Source organism: Bactrocera neohumeralis, chromosome 2 (genome assembly GCF_024586455.1).
Source record: "Bactrocera neohumeralis isolate Rockhampton chromosome 2, APGP_CSIRO_Bneo_wtdbg2-racon-allhic-juicebox.fasta_v2, whole genome shotgun sequence".
NCBI classification, from domain to species: Eukaryota; Metazoa; Arthropoda; class Insecta; order Diptera; family Tephritidae; genus Bactrocera; species Bactrocera neohumeralis.
This window is the reverse complement of record NC_065919.1, coordinates 24,017,006-24,037,031: the sequence shown is the minus strand read 5'-3', so window position 1 is coordinate 24,037,031 and position 20,026 is coordinate 24,017,006. Positions and strand designations below refer to the sequence as shown.

The following is a 20,026-nucleotide window of genomic DNA, read 5'->3' as shown; positions in this document are numbered from 1 at the left end:
TACAACAACGATGTATACAGGACAAGTATGTGTACAAGAAAGTATATGAGAATATCTGTAAAAATCGCAAATAGCAGAAAATCGTAATAAATGATGAAAACAACATATGAAAACAGTGAATGCGAGAAATGAAATGTTAAAGCGTAACACAAAAAACCGAAAGCGAAAAATGTTTTGAAAACAAATGCGCGCGCATAGCGCTGCAATTGGCGGTGAATTTGTAGTTTGTTTTGATGGCTCTTGCCTACTGTTGCTCCCATACAGTGTGTCATTTGTTGATGCTGTTATTTCGTAATTTCTTTTACGAATTCTTCGATATTATGTATTGTGTACAGGCGGCTAACCGCGTTGTAAATAATTGTTTAACTCGGTGTAAAGTTATTGGTTAAATAGAATTTGTTGCTGCAAACGGGGTTAGATTTCGCAGATTGGTGTGAAAAATGCTTGCTTCATGAGAACGTGAGAATTATTATTATGTAGAAAAACATGCACTGATACCATCTGCAGTTCATATGCCTGCATGCACACCATGAAAACCAAAAACAAATAAAAGAGTAAACCAATTCAATTCAATATTAGATTTTAACGCTGAGCGCACATTCTATTTTATTGGTATTTACCGAAGCACAATAATATCGCTATCTAGAAGTTTACGCTGCGTCACGTTTACCCTTATTTTTTGTTTACCCTTGAAATGAAGCGAAAACAAGAACAAATAAAGCGAAATATATATGCAAGTACGCAAGTAAGTGCGTATGTGTATGCTCGCGCAATGTAGTCGACATCAGCGCAGCGACGACAGCAATTACCATTACCTGAATATGTAATTATCCTTAAACGCAGCCAACCTTTTTCGTTGGCTTTGTTCAACGCTGCTTGCAACGTAGCGGCGACCACTATTGGGGACGACATAACGAGTTTTCTTCGTGGTGGTTACTTTTTTTTTATACCTTGTTATTGTTTTCGTCGCGCCGTATGAGTTGTTACAGCTTTTTTAGGTATATTCATTTAATTTAGCTCTTAATCGGACAGTCGTCAAGCATGCGTTTAGTCAACTATTGGATAACAACCGGAAAGCAAAAATCAAAAATCGAAAAGTGTAAAGGAATATTAAAAATTTTGAGCAAACGCTTGTATGTGTAGCAATATTTGTACGATACGAAAAATTACGTTAGCTGTATAAAAATAAAGTCCTAGCTGTATAAACATAAATTCCAATAACAAATTGAAATACGACAAAAAGTGCAAAGTATTATTTATGCAAATTAAATTATAATTGAAATTCGTGACAGCAATAAAAATTTGCTTTAAATTGAAGGTAAAGTGACGATAAAGTGTGAGCAAATAAAATACAAATAATAAATTATGTCCAAAAAATCTATAAAAATCGAAACGAACACGCAGCAAAGCGCGCTGAATAAATACGAAAAGAGAATTAAGCAAACAAATAAAAGCAACGTAAATTTTATGAAACTATAACAGTGGAAATACCAATTAAGTCCATAAGCATTGAAAAATATTGAAAAAAAAACGACAAACAACGTATAAAAATTATAAACCGCAGGCTGTGCTGACATTTAAAGCGATTTATATGCATAAAACAAGCTGAAAAGTAGCACTATAAAATTTTGTGTGTGCATAAGTGTGTGTATATACAATGCATTCGTGCGTGTGTGTGCCTTTAGACGTGTGTGTTGTTGCGTGTGTGGCTACAGCATCAATAAATAATAAATTCATAAGTGAATGGCTACAAAAGCAGCAACAAATCGCTAAAATAAATTAATGACAACAACAATAATAGTAATTGTAATTAAGCGGATATTATGGCTGCTCTCGACTGCCGTTTTATTATTGTTGCGATTGTTGAAACTCGCTCTATAGATTTTTTTGCAATTAAAGGTGTTTCTTCGCAAAACGTACATATGTACATACATATGTATGTACGTAAGCCTATCTATAAATTTATATAAGTCATAATCGGTTTGTGCTTTATTATGCTTTTAATTTTTACTTTTTAGCCGTTGGCAGATTCATGTGATTAAAAAACTTAAACAAACGCACACAATATAATTCCTTTTTCTTCAATTTAATATTTGTGTATGTATAACAAAAGCCGAACTAGTTGCCTATTTAATAAATCGTATAAAAACACTTTTGTGGTAAAAACGGCAAAACCGACAACATTGAAAATTATAGCAATTGTGGGAGAAGAGCGCAAATAGACAAAACGCCTTTTTAATATGTATGTATGTTTTTAACCGTATGCATGGGTGTAAATGTGCGAAGTATGACATACAGTGTTCGTCATAATTATTGCGGCGTGTTAATTGATATTTTTTAAACGAGGGTTTACTTTAGATTTAATTAAAATAATACTTAATTAAATTCTGTTAACTAGTTAAATCTCTTTATTGTGATTTATAATAGATATCTTGCTTAAAAATGCTTTCATCACAATTTTATTAATTAAAAAGGAAAACAAAATTATAATTTTACTCTTTATCCACATAAATTTATAGGCGACTTGCGAAGATACTTCACATTGACTTAAAGTGTTAAATGCGCTTGTGAATTATATCGAATGTACATGCATACATATTTTTAATATTTAAGGTATTTTATTACTTTTTGAGGAAATGTATCTAATTAATTTATACATGTATATTTTTATACCACCAAAATTTAGATATTTCAATGAACATAAAGTCTACTGACTTTTTAAAAAAATCTGAAATTTTGACATCAGAATTTTGATTGAAAATAAGGATTTTTTCAATATAGATATTAGCTCAATATATGTAAGTCGAAAAGATATATATTTTTAATTAAAAAATACATTGTATTTGGGGCTTATGTTTGTCATTTTGTACCAAATTATGTAAAAGAAACATTTTTTTTTTAAGATAAAAATAAAAAGGCAAAACTTTGGTTATTTAAATTTTTTACAAAATTTTTCATGTTATGTTAAAAAAGAGTTTTAGATCTTTCCATTAACTAAAATATTTTCATATTATCCTATTTTCTATAGGCCTTATAAATCTGCCGAAAATCGAGTTATACCTTTTTTTAACTATTAAAAATTCCGTCAACAGATCGCCTGTAAATAATTTTTTCTTTAAAGTTTTCTTGTTTTATCTTTCGTTTCCGATGGGTGTCAAACTACTATAGATTTCTTTCTTTTTCATCATTTTCAAAGGCTTCTTACTAGACTAAAAGAAGAAAATCTTACCTTTTTCGGGCTAGGGTGCAAGAATTTAATGACAAACATGAGAAAGTTTATAAAATAATGAACGAAAGCGCAGTGTGCACTTTATACCCTTAAAAAATTAAATAAAAAATATTTCAGATAGAAATTCGTTTCAATTTTACACATCTGTATTTATTTTTTTTTTTTAGTATTTTTTATGCTTTCAAATTCATATATAAAATTCAATATAACTTTTTAACTAACTATTTTTGTAAAAAAAAATATGAAAAGATTATATAAAAATCTTCCATACAAAAAAAATTTGTCTACTTAATCTTTTCATAAGTTTTTTTTTTAATTCCTGCAAAATAGCGTTATTTTTTTGTGACAAATTCTGAATTAACTATAAAACTATAAAAATAATAACTATAAAATTAAAACAGTGTAATGTTTTTAATATAAATTTTTTTGTCACTATAGAGCCAGAATGCTTCATTATTTGCAAAATACTTTTCGAATCAAATTTAAAATATTTTGAAATTCGTTGAAAATATTCTTTTGGATTATTTACAAAATATGTACATATGTTTCGAATTATTTGAAATTTATTTTAAAAATATTAAAAAAAAAACAATATCTTCTAAAATATTTTCGAATAAAACAAAAGCTTACATTAACGCGTGAGTGTTTTTTTTTTCGCCACCATTGTATATCGCATATTTACAGATGTATGCGCGATTGTCGCTTGTGTAGAAAAACAAGTATTTTGCATTGTAGTTTGTGTAATTTGTCTACCTTATGCCCCGCGCACTTGATGTTTGCGCCTATTGTCTTCTGAGCGAAGATTTGTTTTGCGAAGATACATCGTGTTTTCAGCCGCGATATGTAGTGATGCGAAATCGAGCGAATATGCGGGTGTGCGATTGCTCGTGCAGAAGCAACACCACATCTTTTTGTTGTTGTACTTGTTGTTGTCATTTACACACATTTTTTCATCTGGCCTTTTTAGTTTTTACTACATATTAGCGATTCGTGTACGAGTTTGCCATGTGAAATATGTACATAAATGCATACACATGTATCTTTTAGCGCTTCGGCTGGGCAAGAAATATGAATTTCGTTAAATTGATTTTGTGGTGGTTGTTGTTGGTGCTGAGCACTTAATTTGTTGCTCTTTTCGGTCGTAACGAGTTTTGTATTGTCGCTGACACTGCCGATGACGAATAGATTTTTCCGCTACACGATTTTTCACTCGTCAAATAAAATTTACATGCATACCTACACACCCACACATACATGCATACAAGCATGTATACACACAGTGGTGTATTTTTGTTCTTAAAACGATTTTTGATTGTTTTCACTTATTGTTTATTCACTAAAAATACGACAAAATTCGCAATTCGCAATCGGTAACCCCTTTCCCAACCTGCCGCGCTTGGGTAGTAATTCTCCAGCCTGCTATTGTTGTTTCTTATTATATTTATTATATTTCGCCGCGTTTTATCTGGCTTCAATCGGCGTAACCTTATTTTTATTGCTGTTTATCTCATGTCGCCCCGCTTTAATTTGTTAGTTCGTTTTTTAATATTTTTTTCTTTCTCCTGTTGTCCACTCTCTCCATAATCGCATATTTGCTTTAGTTTGCTATTCGCGCATTTTTCGTTGGGTTTGTGAAATTTCCAAATGCGCATATTATAAATAAACACATATATACATATCTTACTAAAACAACTACAAGAACACCAACAAAAAATAAGAAAATGAAAACCAAACAACAAAAATTATCCTCATATTTGCTCGGACCAAACACATTTTACTCATTATTTGGTTAGGTATGTCGAGATAGTCAAATATAGCTACATACATACACACATGCATATGTACATATGTATGTATGTTCATTGTATAGACGGTAGGTAGGCTTATACATGTACTAACAACAAATACAACAGCAATTACTGCACCGTTGACAGTCATCTTAATGCGGTCTCAATATTTGTTTGCATTATTTGCAGCGCAAACGAAGAGAAAAATAATAGGAAAAATATAAAAACGATAAAAGTAAGGCAAATAGCAGTGTCTATATGTACATATGCACGCACATATGCGCATACACGAGTGCTGGTTAGGCAAACAAACGCAAATCTCGTAAAAGCGGAAAATCGAATTTCAATTTCAATTGCCATTTTTCTCAAAGTGCTTTTATTGCCATTATTATTATTATTTACACATTCGCCTGGCCGATTGCCTGCCCACACATGCCAACAATGTCGTTTGTATAAAGATACTTGCATGGCTATAGATGCAATATTTACCGTTATGACACTCCCCTGTCTACACTGCTATCAAGGTAGTCGCACAGTGTGCCGTGCGTGATAATTTTTTTTTTTTTTTTTTAAATTATTAAACAATTAAACATTTGCGTCGGTTGCATCGTAACTATTAATCATTTCACAAATGCAAAATACTCCATACGAGAATGTGATTTTGATCGGTCAGTTTGTATGGAAGCTATATGCTTTAGTTAACCGATCTGAACAATTTCTTTGGAGATTTGGATGCATTAGATAATTAAATATCCATGCCAAATATTGTGAAGATATCTCGTCAATTAAAAAAGTTTGCCCCATAAGGTCTTGATTTTGATCGGTCCGTTTGTATGGCCGGTATAGGTGCTTCCGACTTGGTGTGAGCAGCTTTTTTTGGAGAAAAGAACATGTGTAAAATTATACCGATATCTCAAAAACTGAGGGAGTAGATCGCGTATATACAGACAGTCGGACTTACCTAAAAAGACTCAACTCGTTAGGTTAAGCTTTATATACATATATATGTACTATATATTTTATTTTTCCGACGTTTCCTCCAAAATCCCAATTCAAATAATAAAATCAATAATTTTATGTAAACATAGGAGACAATTTCATTTCTTCTATATACCAGAATGAGTCTCCTTGTTGCTGAAAATTTTTACCGCCTTTGTGCTATCGCCAGACTTAGTCTTTAGGTTGGCAAAAATCCAATTTCTTTCCGATAACGTCTCGACAGCACTAGGAATTTATTTTCATCGTCGGTCTATACGTTTTTGTTGCCTTTTGTAATGATATAATTATTATTTGTTGAATGGAATGCATCACCTATCTGACTGTCATAGTCTGAGCCCCCTATAGCGAAGAATTGTCCATGAAGTTTTTAGCGCCAGATGAGATCTGAAGTCATGAAGCGCTCTGGATTCTGATATTCAGCCATGCATTTGTGAAATGAAAGTACCATATTGAACATAACTGTATCAATCCAATTCACTCTCACTCTCCTACGAGCGTACTTATAACTGACTGTTCCAGCTTGAGTTACATAAAGTATTCGGGTGATACAGGTTGTGTTCGTTTGGATTGTGATATCACGCGGTCCCGTTCAACGATTGCCAGATCGCTACGGAAAAATCTAAGTCCGGTACTATCAACTCAGATGGTAAGGGATCCTAAAATTAATGAACCAATAATCAACACGTCAACATACTTTCTCATGTTTGCTTCAAGGTTTTTTACCAAAATTAATGGTGAGCTTGGGTTGAAAAAATTCCGACATCGAAAACCGTAGATTTTTGTTACCAGTAATAGAAGGAGGTTACAAAAATTTCTTTTATAACGGGAGAACCTCGATTGCTTTTTAGAGAATTCTGTAAATACTTAAACTTAAAATAAAATACTATATGTGACCTGGTCTACGGAAAGGGGGCTTAGGTGTCAAAAAATCAATTTTCACTTTTTAGTTGATTCGGGTGGAAGATGAGATTTTTAACAGCTGTTTCTCAGAAAACTAATTTTCGCACGTTAGCTCCCTTTTCCCTTTTCGTAGACCAGGTCACATATAGCCACTGTTTTTAGTACAGCAACCCGAGTTGAAATTCGCAAGAAAGGAATTTTTTTTTTTGCTCCAGAGAACTTTATTTCATACGAGCTTTGCTTAGGCAGATTACGTGACATCGTAATACTGCTTATATGTATTTGATTCCTGGTGATGCCCGAAGGTGACATTTTTGTTATCAACTCTGACAAAGGTGTACTTAAATTTTATGGATTGACTTCTCAGTTTCAATCTAGAGTGGACCCTCAAACCGCATAAATAAGAGCAGCTCCATTGCTGCTTTCACTCTATCTGAGTCGTGCAGCAAGCAGCCTTGAAACGGTAACTACTACATACCCATAAGCACCACTATACCCAACGCACCCCTACCATGAAACTTCGTGGTAACAATGAGATTACCTTCAAAGCTCATTATATCTTGAGCGACTGTAGCAACTCTACACGCTAATGCGACACGTAGACAACTCGTCTAAGTACTTATCTACAAATAAACTAATCGCTCTTTACATTTGCCTTAACTGACGGTTAGCGTAGCAGCATTTGCAATCAAAACAAATGACAAAATACCAGAAAAGTATGTGGAAAACAACTAAAAGCATATTTACACTTTATTTCTTCGCTGACAAGTCAAAGGCGCAACCCCGCTAAGCTCCACACACACACACACATACACCTTAAAGGCCTCTACAGACTTTGTTACTTGTGGACCCATAATACAGTGCTACATTTGTAGTTTGTTCCATTTCTCAGTTATCTCCACATGTCCGCAATGTGACAAGTTTGTCAAGGGATTCATATCTAACGCCAAGCGCAGTTGCCTTACGGAACTCAACTCGACGGACGATTAACTACTACTTACCGCACGAATCTCGTAAATATATTCAAATGCATGTGCACAATGTAGATTGTTATTTGCGAAGCAGTTCGGTAGCTATCGCCAGCAATGGGATTAACTGTGATTGACACTGCAGATAAGGCTTTTTGACAATCTGCTCATCATCAAGTTCAGCCAACGCCGTCTAGCGTTTTCATAAATGTGTAGGAAAACAACCCAAATACGCACCTACCTGTGAATGCAGAGAGCCTTATCATTTAGAGCAGGTTTTGAAACCCACAGCTTGTTGGCTCAAGAAAATTTTAGATTTGTGCAGTTAACAGTAGTTGTTAGAAACTTAAAAACTTGGTAATACTATGATGATAACATGAAGAGAGTCGGACAATTACCACGCCCTTTTTTCATATAACGGTATACTCGAATATTGCCCAAAGGGTGCCAAATTTCAGAGTATCTTAACCGAAGGTATACAGTAATGTATGGAGCATATCAGCCTTACAAATGTAAAAACTTAAATAGCCACGCCTACTGCTCATTTAAACCTTTATACTTGGAACAACGTGATTTATTACTTGAATCTTATCATAACATTTATCGTTATAGTGATCAAATTCAGCTACCCATCATATCATATATGGGTTTATGTCAACACTAGAGAGTATCTGGTCTTATTCTTCCCTTAACCTCAAACTATGTATAATTATCTACAATGCTCTTCATTCGACTTGGGCACTTTGTTTCGTATACAGCGGCCAGTTGTTTGTATATTAGTTAGTTAGTTATAAGTGCATCATATTTCTAACCGAGAGTCTCGGTTAATGTCGATCTAGATCGTCCAAGTCGAGTTGCTCTAATTTGACGCAAAATAAGGCCATTAGTTCCTTTGTTGACCGAAGTGACTTATACAGCGGCGTGTTCCAAGAAAATGTTGTAAAAATTGCAAAACCTGAAACTACATATTTCACTCCGAAATGTCTTGACTTTTGTACTACCATGTTCGGTTGTTCCAATCCCCAGATGTCATAGTTTTTGACTGCTTGAACTGTAAATGCGAAACAATTCTGATGAGTAGAAAATCCACAAATTATTCATGAACAACCATTACATTCACCCAAAGTGACAATTTGCTGTGGTTTTTTGGTCCGTACTTCTTTCGAAATGAAGCTGGTCACACCGTTGCTGTCAGTGGAGAGCGGTATAGGTCGATGATAACCAACTTCTTATGGCTGCAATTGGAAGAAGTTGATCTAGACAACATCTGGTTTCAACAACCGAATTATTGCGAGAAAGTTATAGATTCGATTATTTCAAGAAATTGTGTCAGGACGCATAGTTCTTCAACTCATTTTAGGTACACTTGGTGCCGCGAAGGCCTATGTGTACAACAACATGTAAGAAAATATTGCGACTTAAAGCTTTGTTCCTTGTAATCGGACCCGCACCCAGACCTATATCCAGATTTTTATCTGGTTAAGGCTTTGTTAACGCGCTAGCATTCATCGAAATTATTTGCAGAATGTTTTGTGCCCATACAATAACAAAAGCCGGTGGCTCTAGTAGTCCGTTATAGCTAGCTAGCAACCTTATTCGATTCCACCCGAATTTGGTCTTATCTTTCTTTTAATTTATCTCTATTTTGTGGTGCAGCAAAGTTGGATTACTATGTCAATTGCACAACATGAGGCCACAAATCTCTAATCAAATAACCATCAACGGCATTTTTAGGTTATATGTGTGTATTTTTTTTTTTTATTCTTTGCTGTTTTTCGTGTTGGTCTTCATTTATATCTTTGGTTCGTGACTAAAGTAGCGCGCGAACCCCAAAAAAATGAAAGGAAAATCCTCATAAACCTGTCAATTTGACAATTCGGCTTTTCTTGCTGATTTACTGCCGACACGAGTGTGACGATTATAACGCTAAAGGGAAGTATACAATATATGTAATATGTGTATTTATTTATGAAATAATGCGTTTGTTAAACGACCACATCAATCTGGTGCTCGCAACGATCTCGCTATAAATCATACAACGCACGATAGCACATACATATCTAGCTTCCCCCGACTATACGTATTTCGGTTGTACAGTTACTGATAACAGAATATTTGTTGATTCTCATATCTTTTGCATTTATAATTAAGCCACTGTATTTAGCCTGGTTGCCAAGTAAATATTTATGATGAAATTTATGCGCATATCATGTGTTATTATTATTATTGTTATTTTTAAATCCATAAAACCCCATTTGGTGGCGGTGATTGTCAGCTTAATGCATCGACTCTTATGCGGTGCACAGACGCTGCGAATTTCCTATTTATTTATGACAAAAAGTTAATTAGTTAATAGAGGCTTCGTCTACAGTGAAGCCTTTAAAGCGCTTAATGTTGATTATTATTTTGATTTTTATTTACAGCGCCATTCCCGCTGCGCATTCGGCGCCTTTATCATTTGTTTACGCCATAAAATTCATGCCCATTTTCGACATAAAAGGCGCTGTTAAATGTTTATAAACTTAAAAGTTATAAAGTTATTAACAGCGCCTTTCCATTGTCACACAATTGGCAGTGTTTGAGTTTATTTAAATTTATATACTCCGTAATTGTGCATAAGTCCGCAGTTTATACTACCAAATTGGTACTATTTATGATGGTAAGATAGTATTAAAAATAATTATTTACGCTTATAATCACTTATCGAAGCAATAAAGTAAGAAAAAAGTAATTAAGGGAAAGTTTTTATTTCCAGTATTAATCAGCAGTGATTTATGAAGTGAAAAAAACATTTTTTTTTTTGGAGATGCCAAGTGTAGCCAGGTCCTTCTCCACCTGGTCCTTCCAGGAAGTGGAGGTCTTCCTGTTCTTCCCTCGGCGGGTAATGCGTCGAATACTCTCTGACCCGGAAGGTTTTCGTCCATTCAGACGACATGACCTAGCCAGCGTAGCTAGTGTCTCTTAATTCGCTGAACAATGTCAAGCTCATCGTTCCATCGAATTCGATATTCGCCGTTTCCAATGCGCAAAGGACCATAAATCTTCAGCAGAACCTTCCTCCCGAAAACTTGTAACGTCGACTCATCAAATGTTGTTATCGTCCATGCCTCTGCAGCATATAGCAGAACGGGAATAATGAGTGACTTGTAGAATTTGGTCTTTATTCGTCAAGAGAGGACTTTACTTCTCAATTGCCTACTGAGTCCGAAGTAGCACCTGTTGTCAAGAGTTATTTTGCGTTGGATTTCTACGTTGACGTTATTGTTGGTGTCATTGCTGGTTTCAAGATACCTACGATTTCGAAGTTATGACTGTCAACAGTGTCGTGGGAGCCAAGTCGGAGTACGACGACTGTTTGTTTGATGAACGGAAATATTTCGTCTTGCCCTTGTTCACTGCCAGACCCATTGGTTTCGTTTCCTTATTCAGTCTGGATAAAGCCCAACTAACGGTTGTTGAGGCCAATGATATCAATACCATCGACGTACGCCAGCAGCTGTACACTCTGAGCGCCATTCACTTGCCTCGTTCTAGACTTTTTTCTTCTTTTCATTGGGGGGCGTTTTTTACTGGAGGATTCCATACTCAGCCTCGAAACGGATGTTCGTTGGCTACTCAGAGGATACTTGGTCTAAGACCAAATGTCGAGAGCTGCTTGAACCGTATGTAAAAGAATCGTTTGTGGCCTCTCCCAAGTGAATGGGACTCAGAGAACTTTCCTCACTAGCGTGAACACAAACACATGACTCCATCCTCCATTTGACATGAGTTATTACCTAAGATAATGGTGCAATCCGAAGAAATTTTTCAGATAGGACCACTGTAGCATATAACCTTGCCAACTGAACGATGGGAATCAAAAAGAAACTTTTGATATAACGAGATATCTTCCCGAAATTTTACAAGGAATATTGTCCAATGCAACATGATCTCGAAAAGTGCTTTTTAGCGAGTTTTTCTCACGAAAGTTCGACGGTTCTTCTAGTTTGAAGTCGCTTCTAAGGTGCTAATAGATTTTTAAAACCTTTTGTCAGGTCAGATGTTTGACAGTGCCTGCCAAAGAGCGACATCTATTTGTAAAAAATGGTTTCAAGAATTTAAAATTATATAATAGACAAGGCTTGGAAAATATTAAATCCTCGCTACTAAGCACTCCCTGTTTTATAAAAACACTATACCTTCAGGTGCCGCCAGTCTGGCAGTGTATCGAATATCATGAGACTCAGGCATGGCACTCAACTACTAAATTGTACAAACCGGATTTATTTTTTTTATATTTTTTTTTTAATATTACGCCATCTGCGGCCTTGAAGGCGACAACCCACTGTGCGCGTATATCCTTTGCCATATGCTCTATTGCTGCATACATACTCATCGCTATTTATATACTGTATATCGAAATAAATTTTATTTAACTATTGTATATCCGTGCACATGCTAGAGGGCTGAAGCCGGCACTTAGCCACCCCAATTTATGGAAAATGTACGTGTGTATTTGGCAGGCGCCGTGTTTTTGACGAAAGCGCCGCCGTAACGTAGCCACACAGCCGTCAATGTCGCCATGGCATTTGTCATAGTAGTCGTCCGTATTGTCGTCCTCGATGCCGTCGTCACCCCGGCCATTTCACCCACCCCGATTTCCGTAATATTATTTGCTTTTTCCGTTGTTGCTGGCGTATACCATGGCACAATGCCCTCACGAGCCTCACACCGCCGCGCGCATAACAATAAGTAACACACATACATATGTATGTATGTATGTATATCTTCTTATATATTTATTTCTACCACTCCGGGTAGTTATAGTATCTGCTCTAAGCACACGTTTGACCCCACACCCGCTATTCGACATCCGCCATCCGCCATCCGTGATCGCCCATCACCGCCACTCAACGCAAATCGCTTCAACGCGCATTAGTCAAAAGCCGAGTAGTACTTGGCAGCGACTTGTAGCCCGCCGCACGTTTGCCGGATTGTTGAACTGTGTTGGACGCTTGTTAATGGCAAATGCTGCACACACACACACCCGCATACATACCTGGTGTATATTTATAGTTGCTGCTGCTGTTGTTGGTGGTGGTGGCGCTGCCTGGCTGTGTGGTGAGGCGAAAGCAGCAGTATTGGTGCCCGTCAGCTGCTGCGACAAAGGTTAGGCTGGAGTATTTGATTTGCTGCGCACATTCATTTCGCTGCGATTCGCTTGCGGCGGGCGGCACATTGCGGCAATTGCCAATTGGCGTGCAAATTAAGTGGAAATGTGGAAATGTTGCGCAGTAGCAAATTATTAAACACATTTCATTTATTCTCATGCCGCATTTGTACAAATGTGTATGTGTGTGTGTGTCGGTGTGTTTGGCTAGCTCGTATTTTTATTTGCTTTCTATTACTTTTGTTTTCCTTTCATTCATTTGGTTTGCTAGTTATTTGGTATAGTTATTGTTGTTATTGTTCTTGTTATTATTTCCATTGTGCACTAAATCAACAGCAGCTGCTGCGCCAAGCACTTCACAAACACACATACACATAGAAACACACCTTCGCATACATGCATATGTAGATACACTCTCGCATACATATGTATGTACATGTGTGCGTGTATTTGTTTTTGTTGTTACCTTTGAAAATATTCATCTTGCATTTATTTGCCGCAACGTTTACATTTGCGTATTGCGGAGGCATTTTGTTGGTGTTGTTGCTATTATTGTTGTTGTCCGTTTTTATTTCATCATGCCATTCTATTGTTTTATTTGTATGTGATTTTAGTGTTGTTTTTATAGCAAATTGTAACATTTGCACGGCGCAGCGGGACCCATTAACGGCAGCGACAGGCATTACTTACATAAATCGATGCAAAAACACACTTACATGCATACGTGTGTATGCATAGTAATATTTACTTGGCGATATGCCTGTTTGTAATGCAAAAATTAACAATAATATATGTCATCAAAACGCAAAAGCCGCCAGAATTAGAAGACAATTTCGAGATTAGAACTGTAAGCATACAGTGGCGTGCAAAATATTGTTAATTGTTGCAAATACATACATACATACATATATTGAGAAGAATGACTGTTAAGACTATTTTTGTATAATTTTTGTACTCTTTACCGCTGGTTTTGTTCACCTAACGGTTATTTGTATCACTTAAAACTGAATTGAGATAGATATGAGGTTAAATACATACATATGTATGATTAGAATTATATCTGTCCGTCCGTCCGTGCAAGCGACAACTTGAGTAAAAACTGAGATATCTTGATGAAACCTGGTACACATGTTCATTGGCCTACAAAACGTCATTAATCAAAAACCTCTAAAGTACCACAATAAGATATAAGACTGTTCCTTAATACAACAAATTGCATTAGGGCGAGGAGTCTATGTTTAAAAAAAAATTTAAAAAGTGGATTAGGCCTCATCTAATAAATTTAATGTACATACATATCTCCTAAATAGACAACCTAACATAACCGAATTCGCTCAAAGCAAATCATTTTAGCATCCCTACCGACCCTGTGAAAAAGAGTGCATTCATATTATAACCTAGCTCAGTTCCCATATAACGGTTTTGCTAAAAACTACTGAAAGTGCAACAAATTTATAATTAAATGCGTCAGAACGGCACAATAAGGCTTCATAAGAGCCGGAGTTAAAATTAAACGATGGCCGTGGCACCGCCCACTCTTAGATGAAATCACATATCTCTGGGACCTGCTCGACCGACTTCAACCAAATTCGGTACATAACATTCTTTCATGTTACAGTGCGAAATTTGTCGAAATCGGACGACAATTGCGCCTACTTCCCATTCAACAAAACTTTAAATTCCATCTGTTTGCTTCACTTTCCAGTATGCAAGTCAAGCATAAATGCTTATAAAGCCCCTGGGTGCCGAATATGTGGACCCCAGTGCCTATAGTTGACTTTTAACCAAAGTTTTTTAAAGAAACTCATTCGAAATACATTCTTGGCATTTATTTTTTGAAGCTTATCTCTTCAAAATATTAGCCGCGGCTACGTCTTAGATGTTCCATCGGTTGAGTCCAATTTACGATGACTCGTTCGAGCATTTCGACTGGAAACTGGCGAATGACACGCGTGATGTTTTGCTCCAAGGCATGAATCGAAGCGGGATTATCCGCATAGACTTCGGACTTTACATATCTCCACAGAAAGTCTAACGGTGTGATACCACACGATCTTGGTGGCCAATCGACCGGCCCAAAAAGTGAAATTATCTGAAACCAATGACTCCACCGGCCCACAAATCACACCAAACCGCTATTTTTTCTGCATTAAATGACTATTCTTAAATCTATTTAGGCTGCTCTTCGTCCCAAATGTGGCAATTGTGCTTGTTTACATACCCATAGAGCGCCAAGTCCATACATCAATCTTATACGCCGAATCGACTTTCCACGGTGTACATTCTTAGTTACGGCTGCTATATTTTCTCCACTGGGTGCTGAACGTGGTCTTTTCGGTCGATTATTATCCAATAATTAATGCTGGGTCTCAAGATAAGTGATGTTGTCGCGAATAGTCCGCCCAGTAGGCCGATTGTGTTGACCATAAGTTGAGCAAAGCGCACGAAACACATTTCTGGCAGAACGTGAAGTTTCGTAATAAAGCCCAGACCTTATCTGCCCCCAATACGAGTATACCCTATATTTAACCTCTTCGATATGTCTGATACATATGTCTTATTTGAGGAGGATTTAAATATAATCTTCGCTGTCGCAATTTGCAACACTGTTCATGATTGCGCCCAATTTATATAATAACTAGGCAATGGACGTGCATATAAACCGCCCAAAGCGTCTGCATGTTATTGTTAAAATAAATCCTATTATGTAACCCTAGAGATTTTACGCTCAAAAAGTCTTGATTACAAAAATTCCAACAACAATACGGTAACCAACAGACAATGGACCATTGTCCATGCCATAACTTGGTCCCAAACATTGTCACTTCCATATACCATGTACGTATGTATGTATGTATAATTCGTTTGGCTTCTGCAAATGACCGCAGCCGTTCAATTACCACCCTCATCCAAAGCAGACAACCACTTAAGCCGCTTCTGCAGCTAACGACTTTCCGCTTTGCCACTCTGCGCCAGTTTATTTAGAGCGCCAGCTTGCGTGGCTGCCAATTTGCCTTCCTGTTTGACTATTATCTACCTGCTTAATGCGCCTCTCACGCCCCACATCAAAGCAATATGATCCTTAATCAAAACTTTTCGACTACGTGTGTCCTTTAATAATCGCTGCCGACACGCTTTAGGCAATTATTTCGTTCAAACACCCCCACCAGCTCCACAACTTGCAGTTGCCTAGAGAGTGACATAAATTTAGCCGCCTAGCACTTAGTTACCATCTGTTTATGGTGCCTCGGTTGGTTTGGTCATTTCATGGTTTGATGGTTCGTGGTTAAATGACTCGGCTCGTTCACGCATTTATATCTCCTCGTTTGTTTTGTTGGTTTACTCGTAAGAGTGAGCAACTTGTGAGTTCGCTTTTTACCTTGTTTGGCTCATTCTGCTCATTGAGTTGTCGACTTGTCATTATATTTGTTTTTGTTGTTTTCCACTAGTGATAAATATTTATTTTATATCGCACCTTTTCATTCAATTTATCGTACATTAGCATCCTACACGCTAATCTACGCAATTACTTGTAATTTGCGCTTGTAGACTGAAACTCATTTAGACATACTTACATTCATCCATAAATCGCTAACGCGGCCGATTTGTCACGACCTCAGAGTCTACTTCGCGTTTCAAACATTTTATTTTTAACCCCAACGCGGTTAGTTTCACGCAGTATTATAGTTTTTTCCAACTCTCCATCATTCTATACGATGGAAATTGCTATCTAATATCTGAATATATTCTTAGATGTCGTAAAAAAAAAACACGAGATGAGACAGTGTGCGGAATTACCTTCTGGAGATATATTTAAATACGATAGGAAAATTGGTTCCATATAGGTACCACAAGCCCTAAGCTGTATCTCAACGATACACTGATACTACATCCACGACTTGCACCAGAACCTGTCGTACACAGAAAAGCTGTTGATACCACAATAAGTTCCACAACCTCTAAGTCCTTTCCAAATCACTGAGTGGAGTCTTGATTGCCAACACCTTCTTAGCGAAAATATTGGCTCTAAGCTGTCTAAGTTCCATAGACAAGAAAGCTATTGATATCACAAAAGCTCCACAAACTCTAAACATTATCCAAAAAACTGAGTGGAGTCCTCATTTCTACATTCCATAACTTTGCGACTTTTCCTACGTGGAGAGGATATTGGCTCCACAACCTGTAAATCCTCTTCAAAAAAAACTGAGTGGAATTCTAATTTCTACATTCCATAACTTGCGATCTTTCCTACTGTTGCTACCACATAACTTCCACAAACTCTAAGTCCTATACAAATCACTGAGTGGAGTCCTAATTCCCATTGCCAACAGCACCTACGTAGCTAGGATATTGGTTCTACATAAGTTCCACAAGCTCTATGCTGTCTGCAAACGTTACACCCTACTACATTCAATAACATGCAACACATGACAACAATGTTGATGCCACACAAGTTCCACAATGTCCAAGTCGTCTCCAAACAGCTGATTTTTCATAAAAATTATTTAAGGCTCTGAAAAAATGTATCTACCAAGGCTCGACGGCTTATGCCCTGTGTTTCGTACTCGCAACCAATCGATCAGTCGTCACGCACATAATCCACCTTGGCACTCTTTCTCTCAACCAGATTAGGATTCAAATTAAAAATATTACTCGTATCAATTACGACTACCGCCAACATCGCATTGGGTACATAAAGTGGACGGGCTCGCAAACTTCGGCTTTCTTACTCGCTTTTAATTCATTTTGCGCTGCTTTCGATTTGATTTCTTAATATTTGCATTTTTCATAAAATTTCCCGTATATGCGCACTCATTCGCAGGCATGTATTTTTGCGTCTACTTTTTGTGCTCTTGTTTACCCATGTCGTTGTCGTCGTCGTCGGCACCATCAACGCCACATATTGCCTTGGGTTGGCGTTTAGCCGTTTGATGTTTGACGATTTCAAATTGATTTCAGTTCGAGTGGTGGCAATAATGGCCATAAATTGCCCTCAAAGCGCTAACCCCCCAACCAGACGCGTAGCTACCGCTCTACATACGTACGGCAGCGAGCACATCGGCGAGTGAGCGCAAATCAGCGCGGCGCTCTCTTTGTTACTCACATTCGTGTAATGGTCGGTTGGCGGAAAAAAGCAGGATTGCTCGGTTGGGTTTTGCAAATTTTTACATACGATTATGTGACGCGGGGAGCGTTCATGCAAAAACTTATTAAATGCTGTTGCTGCCTTTGTTGCAGACTGCAGTGTGTGACGTTGCAGTAGTTTAGCGAATTGATTTTTTACAAATTTCGAGTTTTTTCGGCTGCGTTTCAAGTATGTCGAGTTCTTTGCTTGGCTTCAATGAGTCACAGTGGCACATTGTTTCCAGTCGAATGGTTCGAGTTATTGAAAAAGGACTTGGGTAACGAAATCTGTGTACCAATTTATTATTATTTTTTTCTCATTTCGGTGGTTGGTAGTTTAGCTAAAGCGTTTTAAGTGGCGTAAGCACATTAAATCGATGATTTTTGACTCTTGTAAAGTTGATTGAATTTGCTTATTACGAGAAGAGGACATTCGTTGCTGTGGGAAAGCACAGTTATTTTACGGCAGCTTAAGTAAGCTCTTGAACCAATAAAGCGAGTCAACTGGTTGGAAAATTCGCAAATATGTTTGAGATTATCAAGCGGAGAAATATACAACCGCTACCTTAAAGGGTCTTCTATATATGTATGTTACTACAGCCTAGTGAATTTTATCTTATACTCAGAAGAAATAATCAAATTTTCGAATGAAATTGAGTTCTTTTTTCCGATCTTCCCTGGCTTGATGGCATAGTAATCTAAGTGACCTGCCTTAAATTCTCTAGAAAAGTGATTCAATCAGATTCACTTTTCAAGTTCAGGTCGTTAAGGAGATGTAATTCCATCTGTAATTGATTCTTCAAGCTCACAGCAGACGTCGTCTCCTGATGTCGATGCAAAAAGTTATTTTTTATACTTTAATACGCAGAACAATTAAATTTCTAAGAAAACCCTCTAACGTTTCGTCGTTCCATTAGTTTCTTTATCGTCAATCTCCGGCTGTTATCGGCCACTTCTTTATGCACTCAGACAACTTTCTAAAGTCTCAAGCAAGGACATTGCTATTTACTTTTCTCGGTAACCGATAAATTCATATCTGTCACTCATTTCACGCGCCTGAAAAGTTTACTCAGAGCTGTAAGGCAATACGTGTTGCGTTGCAATTTTAATTTCGAATAAAGAATAAATTCAGTGTTGGATCCCCAGAGCGCGCACATACGTAATCCTTTCCTACTCTAACTCGTTGTCTTACGGAGAGCTATATTTCATTGGTCAGATCAAAAATTCCCGTTAGCTACTGATCTTGGAACTCATCGGCCTTAAAAATATTGCTCCAAAGTAAGGTTTAACTGAACAAATTCCATATTGAAGTACCAAACGAATTGATTGGGACACTCCTTAAGCTGTGAACAGACCTTAAAGGGTGCTTTTAAAAGCACAAAGCAGCTCGGATAAATGTTGCTGTAAAAGTTCATCATATTTTAATCGAATTTATAATAAGAATCGTATACCTCTTTTTTCGTGATTTGGTTTTTAATTTCAAATCTCAGATCTTCGTTCTATTTAATTTAAGTCTAACGCGAAAATGTAGGCAACGATTTCTTCTGTATTGGTGGTTTCTGACAACAGCCGAGATGTAGGCAACAGTTTCGTTTTTACGCACAATGCTTGGTCGGCTTTAACTTCTCCATTCCATTTACATTAGTATAACACACTTGGGTGTTTTTGCGTTCTTAAATTCGCCTCCGGTTCTTTTAGACCGGTTTATCAATGTTTTGTTTTTGTTATTCAAATGTTGTATTGTCAACTAATTCGGGCACTTCATTAAAATAACCACATCACAGCTAAAACTCAATCTACGTCTGCCCAATTCTAAGCGCTTAAAGTCATTCGCTCATTTAGAGACTCTTTGTTCGTCAGTAAATGGCTC

At 36.9% G+C, this 20,026-nt stretch overlaps 1 protein-coding gene across 2 annotated transcripts in view; it reads left to right on the top strand.

Annotated features, from left to right (window-relative positions):
* The window catches only part of LOC126751093 (histone-lysine N-methyltransferase trithorax), a 59,489-nt gene that overhangs the window by 558 nt on the left and 38,905 nt on the right, over positions 1–20,026 (top strand). The gene's annotated exons all lie outside the window — the stretch shown is intronic.